This window comes from Diadema antillarum, unplaced genomic scaffold (assembly GCF_040938485.1).
Source record: "Diadema antillarum isolate AM-2024a unplaced genomic scaffold, OU_Dant_1.0 scf00000034, whole genome shotgun sequence".
Taxonomy (NCBI): Eukaryota; Metazoa; Echinodermata; class Echinoidea; order Diadematoida; family Diadematidae; genus Diadema; species Diadema antillarum.
In genome coordinates, this window is record NW_027270923.1 from 248,976 (window position 1) to 267,752 (window position 18,777).

The following is an 18,777-nucleotide window of genomic DNA, read 5'->3' on the forward strand; positions in this document are numbered from 1 at the left end:
AGGCAAGAGGCATTTGCCCCGCCTCCCGAGAAAATATGGGAGGGGGAATGGTGGGGACATAAAACTTTGCCTCCAAGTATTTCCTGAGATTGAGATTTTTTTTCTTCACTTTTTTGACAGAAAATGAACTGTCACCGAACATTTCAGCTATAGTATGCACCAGATTAAAAGGCAGAATCTCCTTTGCATACCCCCTCCCCCACACTATCTTTCGTTATGTCCCCTTCCATATACGCTCAGTGCTTTTGTCCCATTTTTGTTCTATATCATCACAATGTACTAGATCTTTAATTTCAGTTCCAACATATTAAAGAAAATCCCTCTTGTTGGAGGGGGTAGTGTATCTTTCAATTAACAATCCCTCCTCGGTTTCTACCCTTAGATTTGGTACACTCCTTTTACTGATAATTTCCCAAATATTCCATCATAAATGTGTATACTAGATTTTTTTTTTTTTTACATTTCTATTCTTACTGCAAAGGCTCCCTCGCATGGGAAGGATTGGGGGACAGCCCCTTTCATACCCTCCTCTCGCTGTATCAACCTCTCCTCCATGCATTGATTATGGCTACACATTTGGGTATGGACTTTTTTTTTCAAAATGGTAGTTCAACCAAGAGTGGCACGAGATCATTGAATTGCAAACAAAAGAATGCAAAAGCTCCATAATGTGGGAGGGGGATACCTCCACCAACATCCTTCTGTCGATTGGTCTTCCTCCATAGATGGCTGACTTACTACACCTTTTTGATACAAATTTCGAGGTATTCCTTCAAAAGTGCCTGTGTGCCAGGTCGTTGAATCTCATTTCTCAAAATACAAGAGCTCTGTCGAATGGGAGTGGAATACCCTACCCTCGCCAACGCTGCGCTTGCTGGGTTCCCATCCATATAGACTTGGTACACCTTGGTGATCCATAATTTTCCAAATATTCCCCAAAACGTATGCATCAGATTCTTTAAAAAAAAAAAAACTTCGTCTTTGGGAGGAGGGTAGGTGAGATGCACCCACACCCCATCAACTTCCGTATGAGTGATGACGCACACATTAAACAAGAGCTACACTGAATCACTGATTTCAGGTCTAAACCTGCAAAAATCCAATCCCCCATCCACATCCTCCCCCTCCCCCTCCGCTTCATTCCTTTGCACCATGAACTTATGCTTTTACATATTTTCCAAGTCCCCCCCCCCCACGTGAAAACAGATCGACACCCCTTGCTCTGTGCACATACCCGACTTAGATAATTACCTGAAAAGTTCTGCGGAATGAGTAGCCACTTTTTTGGTGACAGAAATGCATGGTTTGTAAGCCCTACATTATAAACAATTATTAACTATTAACTATCGCAATATCAAAATTAACATCCTCACATTTCATTCGAGGTATTTGACCTTGTGTGACTTTCATAGGTGAACGGTAATGGCTCGTTAAAAAACAGGGCCTACGAGTGCTCTCTAAAACATCATCATGTTTACCATTGATGATGCCAAACTATTCTGATACTTTGAGGTCATTGACCTCTCGAGATCATCAGAGGTCAAAGGCAGAAACTCGTCTGTGTGCCTTGGAATATGAAGACGATGTCATTGTACACAGATATGCTTGTTTTGTACATCTTTACCATGTTTGACCTTTCACCAATGATGTCATACTTCAATATTCTGATATTCTGAGGTCATTGACCTCTCAAGGTCATCAGAGGTCAAAGGTAGAAACCTGTCTGCTCTTTAGAATATGAAGACAATTTCATTGTAAGACAAATATGCTTGTTTTGTACATCTTAACAATGCTTACCATTAACCAATGACATCACAGATCAATATAATATTTTGAGGTCATTGACCTACAAAGGTCATCAGAGGTCAAAGGTTAAAAACTGTCAATGCTCTGTGGAATCAGAAAATGGTTTCCCTGAAGTATAGATGCATGTTTAGTGAATCATAACCACATATATCATTCACAAATGTCTAAAAACATCGATATTTTGATATTTAAAGTTCATTGACCTCTAGAGGTCATCAGAGGTCAAAGGTAAAAACCTGTCAGTGCTCTGTTGAATCTGGAAATGATTTCTCTGTGGTATAAATGCATGTTTAGTGCAACATAACCACATATATCATTTGCAAATGTCTAAAAACATCGATTTTCTGATATCTAAAGTACATTGACCTCTGGAGGTCATCAGAGGTCAAATCAGACTTACCTCCCTATCTTAAAATAAATCTTATGGTATGTACTAACACTGGTGAAAGTTTCATGCTTTAGTCAAATTTTGCACAATTCACGTGATTTTGAGGGCTTATCTGCTCTACTATTAGGAGTTCCCACTGAAACTGCTTTTTTTTTCACTGTTTGCCATACAAACATGGCCTGAGTGATGGACAAACAACAAGGAAAAGTAGAAATTACGCGGTGCGTAATATATGTCCCCGCCGGAAGTAGCATTTAGTAGCAAAATGTACAATATAGGTAAAAAGATCAAGGTCAAAGAAGTCAAAGGTCAAAATTCTGTGTACAAGTTTTGAAGTCCTCACCCAGTGCCATCACATAAAGCAAACGGAATCGAAATTGGGTTAGAAATGGCGAAGGAGTAGCATTTTGTAGCCAATGTACAATATAGGTAAAAAATCAAGGTCAAAGGTCAAAGAAGTCAAAGGTCAAAATTCTGTGTAGAAGTTTTGAAGCCCTCACCTAGTGCCATCACATAAAGCAAACGGAATCGAAATCGGGTTAGAAATGGCGAAGGAGTAGCATTTGGTAGCAAAATGTACAATACAGGTCAAAAATCAAGGTCAGAGGTCAAAGAAGTCAAAGGTCAAAATTCTGTGTAGAAGTTTTGAAGCCCTCACCTAGTGCCATCACTTAAAGCAAACGGAATCGAAATCGGGTTAGAAATGGCGAAGGAGTAGCATTTTGTAGCCAATGTACAATATAGGTAAAACATCAAGGTCAAAGATCAAAAAAGTCAAAGGTCAAAATTCTGTGTAGAAGTTTTGAAGCCCTCACCTAGTGCTATCACATAAAGCAGCCGGAATCAAAATCGGGTTAGAAATGGCGAAGGAGTAGCATTTTGAAGCAAACTGTACAATATAGGTCAAAGGTCAAGGTCAAAGGTTACAACTGAAATTCTGTGTAGAAGTTTCAAAGCTCCCATGTAGTGCTATCATATAAAGCAAACAGAATCAAAATTGGGTTAGAAATGGCGAAGGAGTAGCATTTTGAAGCAAAATATACAATATAAATGTCAGGAATAATTATGTTTAGAGGCCGCTTTCAGATGACAATCTCTAGAAAAGGGAAAATCCCTTTAATACAGGGAGGTTTTCGTCTCACCTCCCTGCTTTCCCCGACTCAACCTGTGGTGGAGACAACTTGTACACACAACGCTTGGTGTTGCCGTGACAACATCATAAAGGGGGCGTGCGCTCCCAACCTCCTCTCGGTTACCAAAACTGACCTTTCGCTCGAGCAGGTGTTCTTTTTCGTTGTAGACGTGCTAACTGTTGTTTTCAATGTGCTCAAGGCGAGTTGGAAGTCGTAAGAAAAGTCCCACCTACACCCCTCAAAGAGTCCATGTCTCTTTTGCTCTACAAAATGAAAGGAGAGTATGAAATGTTCATGTTAAATTTTCCCCTCACCGTAAAAGTGTGTTCAGCAAGACGAGAAATGCAGATTGATTCATATAGTGAATTTCCAATGGTATGTTAATGTGTAAGTTCGAGGAAAATCTGGCAATCTGCTCAGAAGTTATGAACTTGTAAAGTTTTGGTGAATTCCCCTTGTCTTTGTTCGTATAAGGGAATAGGATGGGGAGGGGGTAGTGGGATGGGGAGGGGGTAATGCCGAGATGGAAAGAATTACATACGGGATTTTCCCTTTTCTAGAGATTGTCATCTGAAAGCGGCCTCTAAACATAATTATTCCTGACATTTATACATGAGAAAATCTCCCGGGGATATCGAATCTATTTTCAAACTTGAGGTCGGTTTACATCGTGTTCTTTTCAGCGAAGAACAGATTCGTCCTGTTGTTTGTGTTATTGTATTCTTCTTCTTCTTCTTCTTCCTCTTCTTCTCGTGCTGTTGAATAATTGTCTTCATCTTTCTTTGTAGTCATTAATCACTTGGTTATAAAAATCTTTTTTACATTGTGGAGGTATTTGTACGTTCAAGTACAAGATTGTTCTTTACCACTAACAGGTTACGTGATGTTTTCAGTAGCTGTAGGGGCCTATAGGACGCTAGTGTTTGCGCGTGGATCTTACGTTAGAATCTACTAACTAGTTTCTAATATGAGTACTACTAGTACTTGTATTGAGTTTGCTAACCGCTTACAAAGTTACATTATACGTGTATACAAGAATATGCTCTTATAAAGTTGATGACGTACATGCATGTAAAACCGGTATTTCCACCAAGTCCATGTTAAGACAGTGCACTAGATCTTAGGTGCGAGTTCAAGGGTACGAGAAACAGAATCACAGCCCCTAGTAATAAGTGGCAGTTGTTCTCTGTCTGAGAACTGATCCTAAATTTCACAAATGAGTCAAAATGGAATATCATCGCTTTTTTTTTTTCATGATTCAGATGAGGGAATATACGTCTACTTTGATGGTAGTATTTGTTGAAATAATCTCTTGGAAAAAAATCCCTTCTGGAATGTGCCTCTTCCCCATACTTATGTTATTGCCACACTTAATGATATTGGCAATAGTACACTTGAGAATGAGAATCTTGAAAATGACAGAATTGCAAAAAGACCTTTTATTATCTATCTAAAAAACGTTGAAAATGAGAGTAGATCTATTGCAAAATGGCAATTGATTTTTCCATTTCTCCTCAAATAATAGTTGCATAAATGTACACTGCATAAAGATGACGAATACCTGGAAGCAGGATATTATTGCCCCCCCCCCCCTGCTGACTAATCAAACGAACTTGAAATTATGAGCATATCTCAAGGAGGTATGTAATGGAATCACCGACTGAATTAATTTGAAGCCACCTGAAAAAAAAAAATGTTTTCCGCAGTTCTGATCAAGTCCTCCATGCACACAAGATAAATCTGTTTCATGCACTTGTATACAGTAAATACACTAGTGCAGTTATGTGGATGTTCAGTACTTTGAATCCTAAGCCAGTGCATCACACCTTGCGCACCAGTTTGACAGTTTGCGGACTTGTAGCCACTTGATAATTATGTATGTTCATGGTCCTTACACTTGCAGGTTGAACAGTACTTCTCACTCCTTCTCCCAGAAAACGATGCCAAGCTTTTTTGAGCAGTGGCCAGTTTTTGGTGGAAGGTCTTGTCAAGCTAGCAAGAGGAAAGCCTTCAGAAACCACAGTCAAGCTGCTGAGTTTGCTGGGAGAACATATGTTGTGGATTCATGAGACTTGGAGCAATCAAATAGTGTACCACCAGACCTGGTAGCAGTCAGGGTATGCACAATACTATAGGTTTTGAAAGCCCCTTTTTATGTTCTAGATGTCTATCCATCCAATATCGTTTCTTGTGTATCATGCCGCAAGTTGAAAACAATCATCTGTGAATGAAACTTGGTAAGGCTATGTAAATCCAGGGGGCGTTCCACAAAACTTGTCATTGGTGACAACTGTTATAAGTAGCTGAAATCTTTGCATCTGACAATACATTTTATCAAACGTTTTCCTGGAGTCAATGAGGGTCATGAGGTCAATAATCAAGGGTCAGGAGCCCTTCATTATGAAAAAAAAAATGCAAGGAAATATCTTGTGACTTTGATTTTTCAAAGGCAGATGAATGGATTTCACCAAACTCATTTGTAATATAAAAGTTCGGAGTCACAAATCAATATGTAATGTAATTTTGTTATTTTGGAGATGCTGATGAAATGAAATAAAGAAGATTTTTTTTTCTTTTCTTTTGTTAAAGAAGCCACGCAACAACCCATGGGTTCATCCTACATGAAGGATCATGTGTTTTACTTAATGCTCCCTGATTATGCAGTGCAATTCACTGATAATTTCTGTTGATACCTGGATACTTTGTTAATGAGTTGTAGAATATATTGTATATAACATGCATTTCTTACAACACAGCATAGAATGTAAGTAACCTGCAAATCCTTCTTGTACTCTATCTGCTTCCACCTGTGAACCAGGGCGCAAGGATTGTGCAAGATTTCTGTGGCTTTGGCTATAGACTACCTTATCCGATTTCAAGAGGTAAGTCTACATGACTATAAGGTTTGTTCAAATATGATGCGACAAACCCCCTGGCATTTTTAGTGTTCAGATATGGTGCGCCGAACCACTTCACTTTCATTATGTTAATGAATGCACATGACTAAAAAAAAAAAAAATAATAAGATAAAGATAAACTCATGACATCGTATCGTCACTAACTTTTGAGCTTGATTGCACCATAACTTCTTGCCACTGTGTGGCAAAATATATTCCTCTTGCCTCAGTGTTTTTGTTTTGTTTTGTTGTGTTTTGATTTGTTTATTTGTTTGTTTTTTTACCATCTCATATCCCATTGATTTGTGCACTAAAGTGTTGCTTGAGTTTGTCTTATCATATCTGAACAAGCCTTTATGAGTCATTTTGGACAGGCAATTAGAACTCACAGTACTTTGGTATTCTGAAAATGAAATTGATTTTTACGAGTTTAATTGATTTTGCATTTTCTACTTTCTATGATCTGTTTTTGTATTAGAAAAGAAATTAGAGGTCAAGGGAAATTTTGGGGTTTTTTTTTTGGTGTTGTTGGACAATGTAATATTTATTTAGATCACTTGTTTTTCAATGTTTCACAGGTTAACTTTTTTTTTTGGATGTTGTGAATATTTTTACGCACTTGCCTTTGTCAGGGTTATGTTCTGATGTCGACGAGAACTTTACTCGTGAGTGCTTCAAAGTCGATCCTTGAACTTTAAAGATTGTCTTCCCCATATGTAGGCTAAAATTTTGAAGTTGCTTTTTGATCAGTCACGAATAAGAGAAAAGTGATCAATTTCAAAGCTTCTTTAAGAAAAAAATAGGTATAAGTGAGTTTTAATTGTGAAATTATAGTGATCTTTAAGTAAAATGGAATAAGATCCATTTATTATCCTCTGCCAAGAAGTGGTGCCTGAATTGTTATGGCTTTGAGTAGTCCATCCCTCCGTGTGTGTGATAGCTTGAAATCTGTTAAAATAATCATACATGTGAATAAAATGTGGTAAGCCTATGTATGACTGCGTCTATCAAATTGCATTTTGGAATCGAAATAAAGGTCACAGTCAAATTTGTCTAGTTTTTATTTGTAATAGATTCATACAATGTATGTTTGTTTTTCATTGTTTCCTTACATTTTCAGCCTGATGCTAGTTTTGATCACCACTTGAAGAGGGAAAGCAGAAGAAGATGCAGCTCTACTTGCTTGACAGAGGACGTCAGAAGGATAACATACATGTATACTAATATTACTTCATTGTTGACCACTTGGTACTACCCTGCCCTGGTGATATCATTCAGAGTGCCTTCGACACATTGTTCAAAGCACATTAAATATGTGTTTTGTCTACAGTATGTAAAACCTCTCATCAACCTTTGGACATTTGGAGTTACCCCGAGTTCGTGAACTGAGATCTAAAGTTTTAAATAGATAATGAAGTGATGCATTCTTTAGGAGTTCCCACTGAAACTGCTTTTTTTTCACTGTTTGCCATACAAACATGGACTGAGTGATGGACAAACAACAAGGAAAAGTAGAAATTACGCGGTGCGTAATATATGTCCCCGCCGGAAGTAGCATTTAGTAGCAAAATGTACAATATAGGTAAAAAGATCAAGGTCAAAGAAGTCAAAGGTCAAAATTCTGTGTACAAGTTTTGAAGTCCTCACCCAGTGCCATCACATAAAGCAAACGGAATCGAAATTGGGTTAGAAATGGCGAATGAGTAGCATTTTGTAGCCAATGTACAATATAGGTAAAAAATCAAGGTCAAAGGTCAAAGAAGTCAAAGGTCAAAATTCTGTGTAGAAGTTTTGAAGCCCTCACCTAGTGCCATCACATAAAGCAAACGGAATCGAAATCGGGTTAGAAATGGCGAAGGAGTAGCATTTGGTAGCAAAATGTACAATACAGGTCAAAAATCAAGGTCAGAGGTCAAAGAAGTCAAAGGTCAAAATTCTGTGTAGAAGTTTTGAAGCCCTCACCTAGTGCCATCACTTAAAGCAAACGGAATCGAAATCGGGTTAGAAATGGCGAAGGAGTAGCATTTTGTAGCCAATGTACAATATAGGTAAAACATCAAGGTCAAAGATCAAAAAAGTCAAAGGTCAAAATTCTGTGTAGAAGTTTTGAAGCCCTCACCTAGTGCTATCACATAAAGCAGCCGGAATCAAAATCGGGTTAGAAATGGCGAAGGAGTAGCATTTTGAAGCAAAATGTACAATATAGGTCAAAGGTCAAGGTCAAAGGTCACAACTGAAATTCTGTGTAGAAGTTTCAAAGCTCCCATGTAGTGCTATCATATAAAGCAAACAGAATCAAAATTGGGTTAGAAATGGCGAAGGAGTAGCATTTTGAAGCAAAATGTACAATATAAATGTCAGGAATAATTATGTTTAGAGGCCGCTTTCAGATGACAATCTCTAGAAAAGGGAAAATCCCTTTAATACAGGGAGGTTTTCGTCTCACCTCCCTGCTTTCCCCGACTCAACCTGTGGTGGAGACAACTTGTACACACAACGCTTGGTGTTGCCGTGACAACATCATAAAGGGGGCGTGCGCTCCCAACCCCCTCTCGGTTACCAAAACTGACCTTTCGCTCGAGCAGGTGTTCTTTTTCGTTGTAGACGTGCTAACTGTTGTTTTCAATGTGCTCAAGGCGAGTTGGAAGTCGTAAGAAAAGTCCCACCTACACCCCTCAAAGAGTCCATGTCTCTTTTGCTCTACAAAATGAAAGGAGAGTATGAAATGTTCATGTTAAATTTTCCCCTCAACGTAAAAGTGTGTTCAGCAAGACGAGAAATGCAGATTGATTCATATAGTGAATTTCCAATGGTATGTTAATGTGTAAGTTCGAGGAAAATCTGGCAATCTGCTCAGAAGTTATGAACTTGTAAAGTTTTGGTGAATTCCCCTTGTCTTTGTTCGTATAAGGGAATAGGATGGGGAGGGGGTAGTGGGATGGGGAGGGGGTAATGCCGAGATGGAAAGAATTACATACGGGATTTTCCCTTTTCTAGAGATTGTCATCTGAAAGCGGCCTCTAAACATAATTATTCCTGACATTTATACATGAGAAAATCTCCCGGGGATATCGAATCTATTTTCAAACTTGAGGTCGGTTTACATCGTGTTCTTTTCAGCGAAGAACAGATTCGTCCTGTTGTTTGTGTTATTGTATTCTTCTTCTTCTTCTTCCTCTTCTTCTCGTGCTGTTGAATAATTGTCTTCATCTTTCTTTGTAGTTATTAATCATTTGGTTATAAAAATCTTTTTACATTGTGGAGGTATTTGTACGTTCAAGTACAAGATTTTTGTTTACCACTAACAGGTTACGTGATGTTTTCAGTAGCTGTAGGGGCCTATAGGACGCTAGTGTTTGCGCGTGGATCTTACGTTAGAATCTACTAACTAGTTTCTAATATGAGTACTACTAGTACTTGTATTGAGTTTGCTAACCGCTTACAAAGTTACATTATACATGTATACAAGAATATGCTCTTATAAAGTTGATGACGTACATGCATGTAAAACCGGTATTTCCACCAAGTCCATGTTAAGACAGTGCACTAGATCTTAGGTGCGAGTTCAAGGGTACGAGAAACAGAATCACAGCCCCTAGTAATAAGTGGCAGTTGTTCTCTGTCTGAGAACTGATCCTAAATTTCACAAATGAGTCAAAATGGAATATCATCGCTTTTTTTTTCATGATTCAGATGAGGGAATATACGTCTACTTTGATGGTAGTATTTGTTGAAATAATCTCTTGGAAAAAAAAAATCCCTTCTGGAATGTGCCTCTTCCCCATACTTATGTTATTGCCACACTTAATGATATTGGCAATAGTACACTTGAGAATGAGAATCTTGAAAATGACAGAATTGCAAAAAGACCTTTTATTATCTATCTAAAAAACGTTGAAAATGAGAGTAGATCTATTGCAAAATGGCAATTGATTTTTCCATTTCTCCTCAAATAATAGTTGCATAAATGTACACTGCATAAAGATGACGAATACCTGGAAGCAGGATATTATTGCCCCCCCCCCCCCTGCTGACTAATTAAACGAACTTGAAATTATGAGCATATCTCAAGGAGGTATGTAATGGAATCACCGACTGAATTAATTTGAAGCCACCTGAAAAAAAAAAAATGTTTTCTGCAGTTCTGATCAAGTCCTCCATGCACACAAGATAAATCTGTTTCATGCACTTGTATACAGTAAATACACTAGTGCAGTTATGTGGATGTTCAGTACTTTGAATCCTAAGCCAGTGCATCACACCTTGCGCACCAGTTTGACAGTTTGCGGACTTGTAGCCACTTGATAATTATGTATGTTCATGGTCCTTACACTTGCAGGTTGAACAGTACTTCTCACTCCTTCTCCCAGAAAACGATGCCAAGCTTTTTTGAGCAGTGGCCAGTTTTTGGTGGAAGGTCTTGTCAAGCTAGCAAGAGGAAAGCCTTCAGAAACCACAGTCAAGCTGCTGAGTTTGCTGGGAGAACATATGATGTGGATTCATGAGACTTGGAGCAATCAAATAGTGTACCACCAGACCTGGTAGCAGTCAGGGTATGCACAATACTATAGGTTTTGAAAGCCCCTTTTTATGTTCTAGATGTCTATCCATCCAATATCGTTTCTTGTGTATCATGCCGCAAGTTGAAAACAATCATCTGTGAATGAAACTTGGTAAGGCTATGTAAATCCAGGGGGCGTTCCACAAAACTTGTCATTGGTGACAACTGTTATAAGTAGCTGAAATCTTTGCATCTGACAATACATTTTATCAAACGTTTTCCTGGAGTCAATGAGGGTCATGAGGTCAATAATCAAGGGTCAGGAGCCCTTCATTATGAAAAAAAAAATGCAAGGAAATATCTTGTGACTTTGATTTTTCAAAGGCAGATGAATGGATTTCACCAAACTCACTTGTAATATAAAAGTTCACAGTCACAAATCAATATGTAATGTAATTTTGTTATTTTGGAGATGCTGATGAAATGAAATAAAGAAGATTTTTTTTTCTTTTCTTTTGTTAAAGAAGCCACGCAACAACCCATGGGTTCATCCTACATGAAGGATCATGTGTTTTACTTAATGCTCCCTGATTATGCAGTGCAATTCACTGATAATTTCTGTTGATACCTGGATACTTTGTTAATGAGTTGTAGAATATATTGTATATAACATGCATTTCTTACAACACAGCATAGAATGTAAGTAACCTGCAAATCCTTCTTGTACTCTATCTGCTTCCACCTGTGAACCAGGGCGCAAGGATTGTGCAAGATTTCTGTGGCTTTGGCTATAGACTACCTTATCCGATTTCAAAAGGTAAGTCTACATGACTATAAGGTTTGTTCAAATATGATGCGACAAACCCCCTGGCATTTTTAGTGTTCAGATATGGTGCGCCGAACCACTTCACTTTCATTATGTTAATGAATGCACATGACTAAAAAAAAAATAATAAGATAAAGATAAACTCATGACATCGTATCGTCACTAACTTTTGAGCTTGATTGCACCATAACTTCTTGCCACTGTGTGGCAAAATATATTCCTCTTGCCTCAGTGTTTTTGTTTTGTTTTGTTGTGTTTTGATTTGTTTATTTGTTTGTTTTTTACCATCTCATATCCCATTGATTTGTGCACTAAAGTGTTGCTTGAGTTTGTCTTATCATATCTGAACAAGCCTTTATGAGTCATTTTGGACAGGCAATTAGAACTCACAGTACTTTGGTATTCTGAAAATGAAATTGATTTTTACGAGTTTAATTGATTTTGCATTTTCTACTTTCTATGATCTGTTTTTGTATTAGAAAAGAAATTAGAGGTCAAGGGAAATTTTTGGGGTTTTTTTTTTTTTGGTGTTGTTGGACAATGTAATATTTATTTAGATCACTTGCTTTTCAATGTTTCACAGGTTAACTTTTTTTTTTGGATGTTGTGAATATTTTTACGCACTTGCCTTTGTCAGGGTTATGTCCTGATGTCGACGAGAACTTTACTCGTGAGTGCTTCAAAGTCGATCCTTGAACTTTAAAGATTGTCTTCCCCATATGTAGGCTAAAATTTTGAAGTTGCTTTTTGATCAGTCACGAATAAGAGAAAAGTGATCAATTTCAAAGCTTCTTTAAGAAAAAATAGGTATAAGTGAGTTTTAATTGTGAAATTATAGTGATCTTTAAGTAAAATGGAATAAGATCCATTTATTATCCTCTGCCAAGAAGTGGTGCCTGAATTGTTATGGCTTTGAGTAGTCCATCCCTCCGTGTGTGTGATAGCTTGAAATCTGTTAAAATAATCATACATGTGAATAAAATGTGGTAAGCCTATGTATGACTGAGTCTATCAAATTGCATTTTGGAATCGAAATAAAGGTCACAGTCAAATTTGTCTAGTTTTTATTTGTAATAGATTCATACAATGTATGTTTGTTTTTCATTGTTTCCTTACATTTTCAGCCTGATGCTAGTTTTGATCACCACTTGAAGAGGGAAAGCAGAAGAAGATGCAGCTCTACTTGCTTGACAGAGGACGTCAGAAGGATAACATACATGTATACTAATATTACTTCATTGTTGACCACTTGGTACTACCCTGCCCTGGTGATATCATTCAGAGTGCCTTCGACACATTGTTCAAAGCACATTAAATATGTGTTTTGTCTACAGTATGTAAAACCTCTCATCAACCTTTGGACATTTGGAGTTACCCCGAGTTCGTGAACTGAGATCTAAAGTTTTAAATAGATAATGAAGTGATGCATTCTTTAGGAGTTCCCACTGAAACTGCTTTTTTTTTCACTGTTTGCCATACAAACATGGACTGAGTGATGGACAAACAACAAGGAAAAGTAGAAATTACGCGGTGCGTAATATATGTCCCCGCCGGAAGTAGCATTTAGTAGCAAAATGTACAATATAGGTAAAAAGATCAAGGTCAAAGAAGTCAAAGGTCAAAATTCTGTGTACAAGTTTTGAAGTCCTCACCCAGTGCCATCACAAGTGCCATCACTTAAAGCAAACGGAATCGAAATTGGGTTAGAAATGGCGAAGGAGTAGCATTTTGTAGCCAATGTACAATATAGGTAAAAAATCAAGGTCAAAGGTCAAAGAAGTCAAAGGTCAAAATTCTGTGTAGAAGTTTTGAAGCCCTCACCTAGTGCCATCACATAAAGCAAACGGAATCGAAATCGGGTTAGAAATGGCGAAGGAGTAGCATTTGGTAGCAAAATGTACAATACAGGTCAAAAATCAAGGTCAGAGGTCAAAGAAGTCAAAGGTCAAAATTCTGTGTAGAAGTTTTGAAGCCCTCACCTAGTGCCATCACTTAAAGCAAACGGAATCGAAATCGGGTTAGAAATGGCGAAGGAGTAGCATTTTGTAGCCAATGTACAATATAGGTAAAACATCAAGGTCAAAGATCAAAAAAGTCAAAGGTCAAAATTCTGTGTAGAAGTTTTGAAGCCCTCACCTAGTGCTATCACATAAAGCAGCCGGAATCAAAATCGGGTTAGAAATGGCGAAGGAGTAGCATTTTGAAGCAAAATGTACAATATAGGTCAAAGGTCAAGGTCAAAGGTCACAACTGAAATTCTGTGTAGAAGTTTCAAAGCTCCCATGTAGTGCTATCATATAAAGCAAACAGAATCAAAATTGGGTTAGAAATGGCGAAGGAGTAGCATTTTGAAGCAAAATGTACAATATAAATGTCAGGAATAATTATGTTTAGAGGCCGCTTTCAGATGACAATCTCTAGAAAAGGGAAAATCCCTTTAATACAGGGAGGTTTTCGTCTCACCTCCCTGCTTTCCCCGACTCAACCTGTGGTGGAGACAACTTGTACACACAACGCTTGGTGTTGCCGTGACAACATCATAAAGGGGGCGTGCGCTCCCAACCCCCTCTCGGTTACCAAAACTGACCTTTCGCTCGAGCAGGTGTTCTTTTTCGTTGTAGACGTGCTAACTGTTGTTTTCAATGTGCTCAAGGCGAGTTGGAAGTCGTAAGAAAAGTCCCACCTACACCCCTCAAAGAGTCCATGTCTCTTTTGCTCTACAAAATGAAAGGAGAGTATGAAATGTTCATGTTAAATTTTCCCCTCAACGTAAAAGTGTGTTCAGCAAGACGAGAAATGCAGATTGATTCATATAGTGAATTTCCAATGGTATGTTAATGTGTAAGTTCGAGGAAAATCTGGCAATCTGCTCAGAAGTTATGAACTTGTAAAGTTTTGGTGAATTCCCCTTGTCTTTGTTCGTATAAGGGAATAGGATGGGGAGGGGGTAGTGGGATGGGGAGGGGGTAATGCCGAGATGGAAAGAATTACATACGGGATTTTCCCTTTTCTAGAGATTGTCATCTGAAAGCGGCCTCTAAACATAATTATTCCTGACATTTATACATGAGAAAATCTCCCGGGGATATCGAATCTATTTTCAAACTTGAGGTCGGTTTACATCGTGTTCTTTTCAGCGAAGAACAGATTCGTCCTGTTGTTTGTGTTATTGTATTCTTCTTCTTCTTCTTCCTCTTCTTCTCGTGCTGTTGAATAATTGTCTTCATCTTTCTTTGTAGTTATTAATCATTTGGTTATAAAAATCTTTTTACATTGTGGAGGTATTTGTACGTTCAAGTACAAGATTTTTGTTTACCACTAACAGGTTACGTGATGTTTTCAGTAGCTGTAGGGGCCTATAGGACGCTAGTGTTTGCGCGTGGATCTTACGTTAGAATCTACTAACTAGTTTCTAATATGAGTACTACTAGTACTTGTATTGAGTTTGCTAACCGCTTACAAAGTTACATTATACATGTATACAAGAATATGCTCTTATAAAGTTGATGACGTACATGCATGTAAAACCGGTATTTCCACCAAGTCCATGTTAAGACAGTGCACTAGATCTTAGGTGCGAGTTCAAGGGTACGAGAAACAGAATCACAGCCCCTAGTAATAAGTGGCAGTTGTTCTCTGTCTGAGAACTGATCCTAAATTTCACAAATGAGTCAAAATGGAATATCATCGCTTTTTTTTTCATGATTCAGATGAGGGAATATACGTCTACTTTGATGGTAGTATTTGTTGAAATAATCTCTTGGAAAAAAAAAATCCCTTCTGGAATGTGCCTCTTCCCCATACTTATGTTATTGCCACACTTAATGATATTGGCAATAGTACACTTGAGAATGAGAATCTTGAAAATGACAGAATTGCAAAAAGACCTTTTATTATCTATCTAAAAAACGTTGAAAATGAGAGTAGATCTATTGCAAAATGGCAATTGATTTTTCCATTTCTCCTCAAATAATAGTTGCATAAATGTACACTGCATAAAGATGACGAATACCTGGAAGCAGGATATTATTGCCCCCCCCCCCCCCCCCCCCTGCTGACTAATTAAACGAACTTGAAATTATGAGCATATCTCAAGGAGGTATGTAATGGAATCACCGACTGAATTAATTTGAAGCCACCTGAAAAAAAAAAAATGTTTTCTGCAGTTCTGATCAAGTCCTCCATGCACACAAGATAAATCTGTTTCATGCACTTGTATACAGTAAATACACTAGTGCAGTTATGTGGATGTTCAGTACTTTGAATCCTAAGCCAGTGCATCACACCTTGCGCACCAGTTTGACAGTTTGCGGACTTGTAGCCACTTGATAATTATGTATGTTCATGGTCCTTACACTTGCAGGTTGAACAGTACTTCTCACTCCTTCTCCCAGAAAACGATGCCAAGCTTTTTTGAGCAGTGGCCAGTTTTTGGTGGAAGGTCTTGTCAAGCTAGCAAGAGGAAAGCCTTCAGAAACCACAGTCAAGCTGCTGAGTTTGCTGGGAGAACATATGATGTGGATTCATGAGACTTGGAGCAATCAAATAGTGTACCACCAGACCTGGTAGCAGTCAGGGTATGCACAATACTATAGGTTTTGAAAGCCCCTTTTTATGTTCTAGATGTCTATCCATCCAATATCGTTTCTTGTGTATCATGCCGCAAGTTGAAAACAATCATCTGTGAATGAAACTTGGTAAGGCTATGTAAATCCAGGGGGCGTTCCACAAAACTTGTCATTGGTGACAACTGTTATAAGTAGCTGAAATCTTTGCATCTGACAATACATTTTATCAAACGTTTTCCTGGAGTCAATGAGGGTCATGAGGTCAATAATCAAGGGTCAGGAGCCCTTCATTATGAAAAAAAAAATGCAAGGAAATATCTTGTGACTTTGATTTTTCAAAGGCAGATGAATGGATTTCACCAAACTCACTTGTAATATAAAAGTTCACAGTCACAAATCAATATGTAATGTAATTTTGTTATTTTGGAGATGCTGATGAAATGAAATAAAGAAGATTTTTTTTTCTTTTCTTTTGTTAAAGAAGCCACGCAACAACCCATGGGTTCATCCTACATGAAGGATCATGTGTTTTACTTAATGCTCCCTGATTATGCAGTGCAATTCACTGATAATTTCTGTTGATACCTGGATACTTTGTTAATGAGTTGTAGAATATATTGTATATAACATGCATTTCTTACAACACAGCATAGAATGTAAGTAACCTGCAAATCCTTCTTGTACTCTATCTGCTTCCACCTGTGAACCAGGGCGCAAGGATTGTGCAAGATTTCTGTGGCTTTGGCTATAGACTACCTTATCCGATTTCAAAAGGTAAGTCTACATGACTATAAGGTTTGTTCAAATATGATGCGACAAACCCCCTGGCATTTTTAGTGTTCAGATATGGTGCGCCGAACCACTTCACTTTCATTATGTTAATGAATGCACATGACTAAAAAAAAAATAATAAGATAAAGATAAACTCATGACATCGTATCGTCACTAACTTTTGAGCTTGATTGCACCATAACTTCTTGCCACTGTGTGGCAAAATATATTCCTCTTGCCTCAGTGTTTTTGTTTTGTTTTGTTGTGTTTTGATTTGTTTATTTGTTTGTTTTTTACCATCTCATATCCCATTGATTTGTGCACTAAAGTGTTGCTTGAGTTTGTCTTATCATATCTGAACAAGCCTTTATGAGTCATTTTGGACAGGCAATTAGAACTCACAGTACTTTGGTATTCTGAAAATGAAATTGATTTTTACGAGTTTAATTGATTTTGCATTTTCTACTTTCTATGATCTGTTTTTGTATTAGAAAAGAAATTAGAGGTCAAGGGAAATTTTGGGGTTTTTTTTTTTTTGGTGTTGGACAATGTAATATTTATTTAGATCACTTGCTTTTCAATGTTTCACAGGTTAACTTTTTTTTTTGGATGTTGTGAATATTTTTACGCACTTGCCTTTGTCAGGGTTATGTCCTGATGTCGACGAGAACTTTACTCGTGAGTGCTTCAAAGTCGATCCTTGAACTTTAAAGATTGTCTTCCCCATATGTAGGCTAAAATTTTGAAGTTGCTTTTTGATCAGTCACGAATAAGAGAAAAGTGATCAATTTCAAAGCTTCTTTAAGAAAAAATAGGTATAAGTGAGTTTTAATTGTGAAATTATAGTGATCTTTAAGTAAAATGGAATAAGATCCATTTATTATCCTCTGCCAAGAAGTGGTGCCTGAATTGTTATGGCTTTGAGTAGTCCATCCCTCCGTGTGTGTGATAGCTTGAAATCTGTTAAAATAATCATACATGTGAATAAAATGTGGTAAGCCTATGTATGACTGAGTCTATCAAATTGCATTTTGGAATCGAAATAAAGGTCACAGTCAAATTTGTCTAGTTTTTATTTGTAATAGATTCATACAATGTATGTTTGTTTTTCATTGTTTCCTTACATTTTCAGCCTGATGCTAGTTTTGATCACCACTTGAAGAGGGAAAGCAGAAGAAGATGCAGCTCTACTTGCTTGACAGAGGACGTCAGAAGGATAACATACATGTATACTAATATTACTTCATTGTTGACCACTTGGTACTACCCTGCCCTGGTGATATCATTCAGAGTGCCTTCGACACATTGTTCAAAGCACATTAAATATGTGTTTTGTCTACAGTATGTAAAACCTCTCATCAACCTTTGGACATTTGGAGTTACCCCGAGTTCGTGAACTGAGATCTAAAGTTTTAAATAGATAATGAAGTGATGCATTCTTTAGGAGTTCCCACTGAAACTGCTTTTTTTTCACTGTTTGCCATACAAACATGGACTGAGTGATGGACAAACAACAAGGAAAAGTAGAAATTACGCGGTGCGTAATATTTGTCCCCGCCGGAAGTAGCATTTAGTAGCAAAATGTACAATATAGGTAAAAAGATCAAGGTCAAAGAAGTCAAAGGTCAAAATTCTGTGTACAAGTTTTGAAGTCCTCACCCAGTGCCATCACATAAAGCAAACGGAATCGAAATTGGGTTAGAAATGGCGAAGGAGTAGCATTTTGTAGCCAATGTACAATATAGGTAAAAAATCAAGGTCAAAGGTCAAAGAAGTCAAAGGTCAAAATTCTTTGTATAAGTTTTGAAGCCCTCACCTAGTGCCATCACATAAAGCAAACGGAATCGAAATCGGGTTAGAAATGGCGAAGGAGTAGCATTTGGTAGC

At 37.7% G+C, this 18,777-nt stretch overlaps 1 protein-coding gene across 2 annotated transcripts in view; it reads right to left on the minus strand.

The window, feature by feature from the left end:
* The window catches only part of LOC139743595 (integrin beta-1-like), a 159,792-nt gene that overhangs the window by 105,168 nt on the left and 35,847 nt on the right, over positions 1-18,777 (minus strand). The window contains exon 1 of one of the 2 annotated variants that reach the window (XM_071654073.1): positions 3,461-3,599. The exons of the other annotated variant lie outside the window; for it this stretch is intronic. The gene's annotated coding sequence lies outside the window, so the exon portion shown is untranslated. Of the gene's footprint in view, positions 1-3,460; positions 3,600-18,777 lie in introns of those variants that run through there. 2 annotated transcript variants of the gene reach the window in all.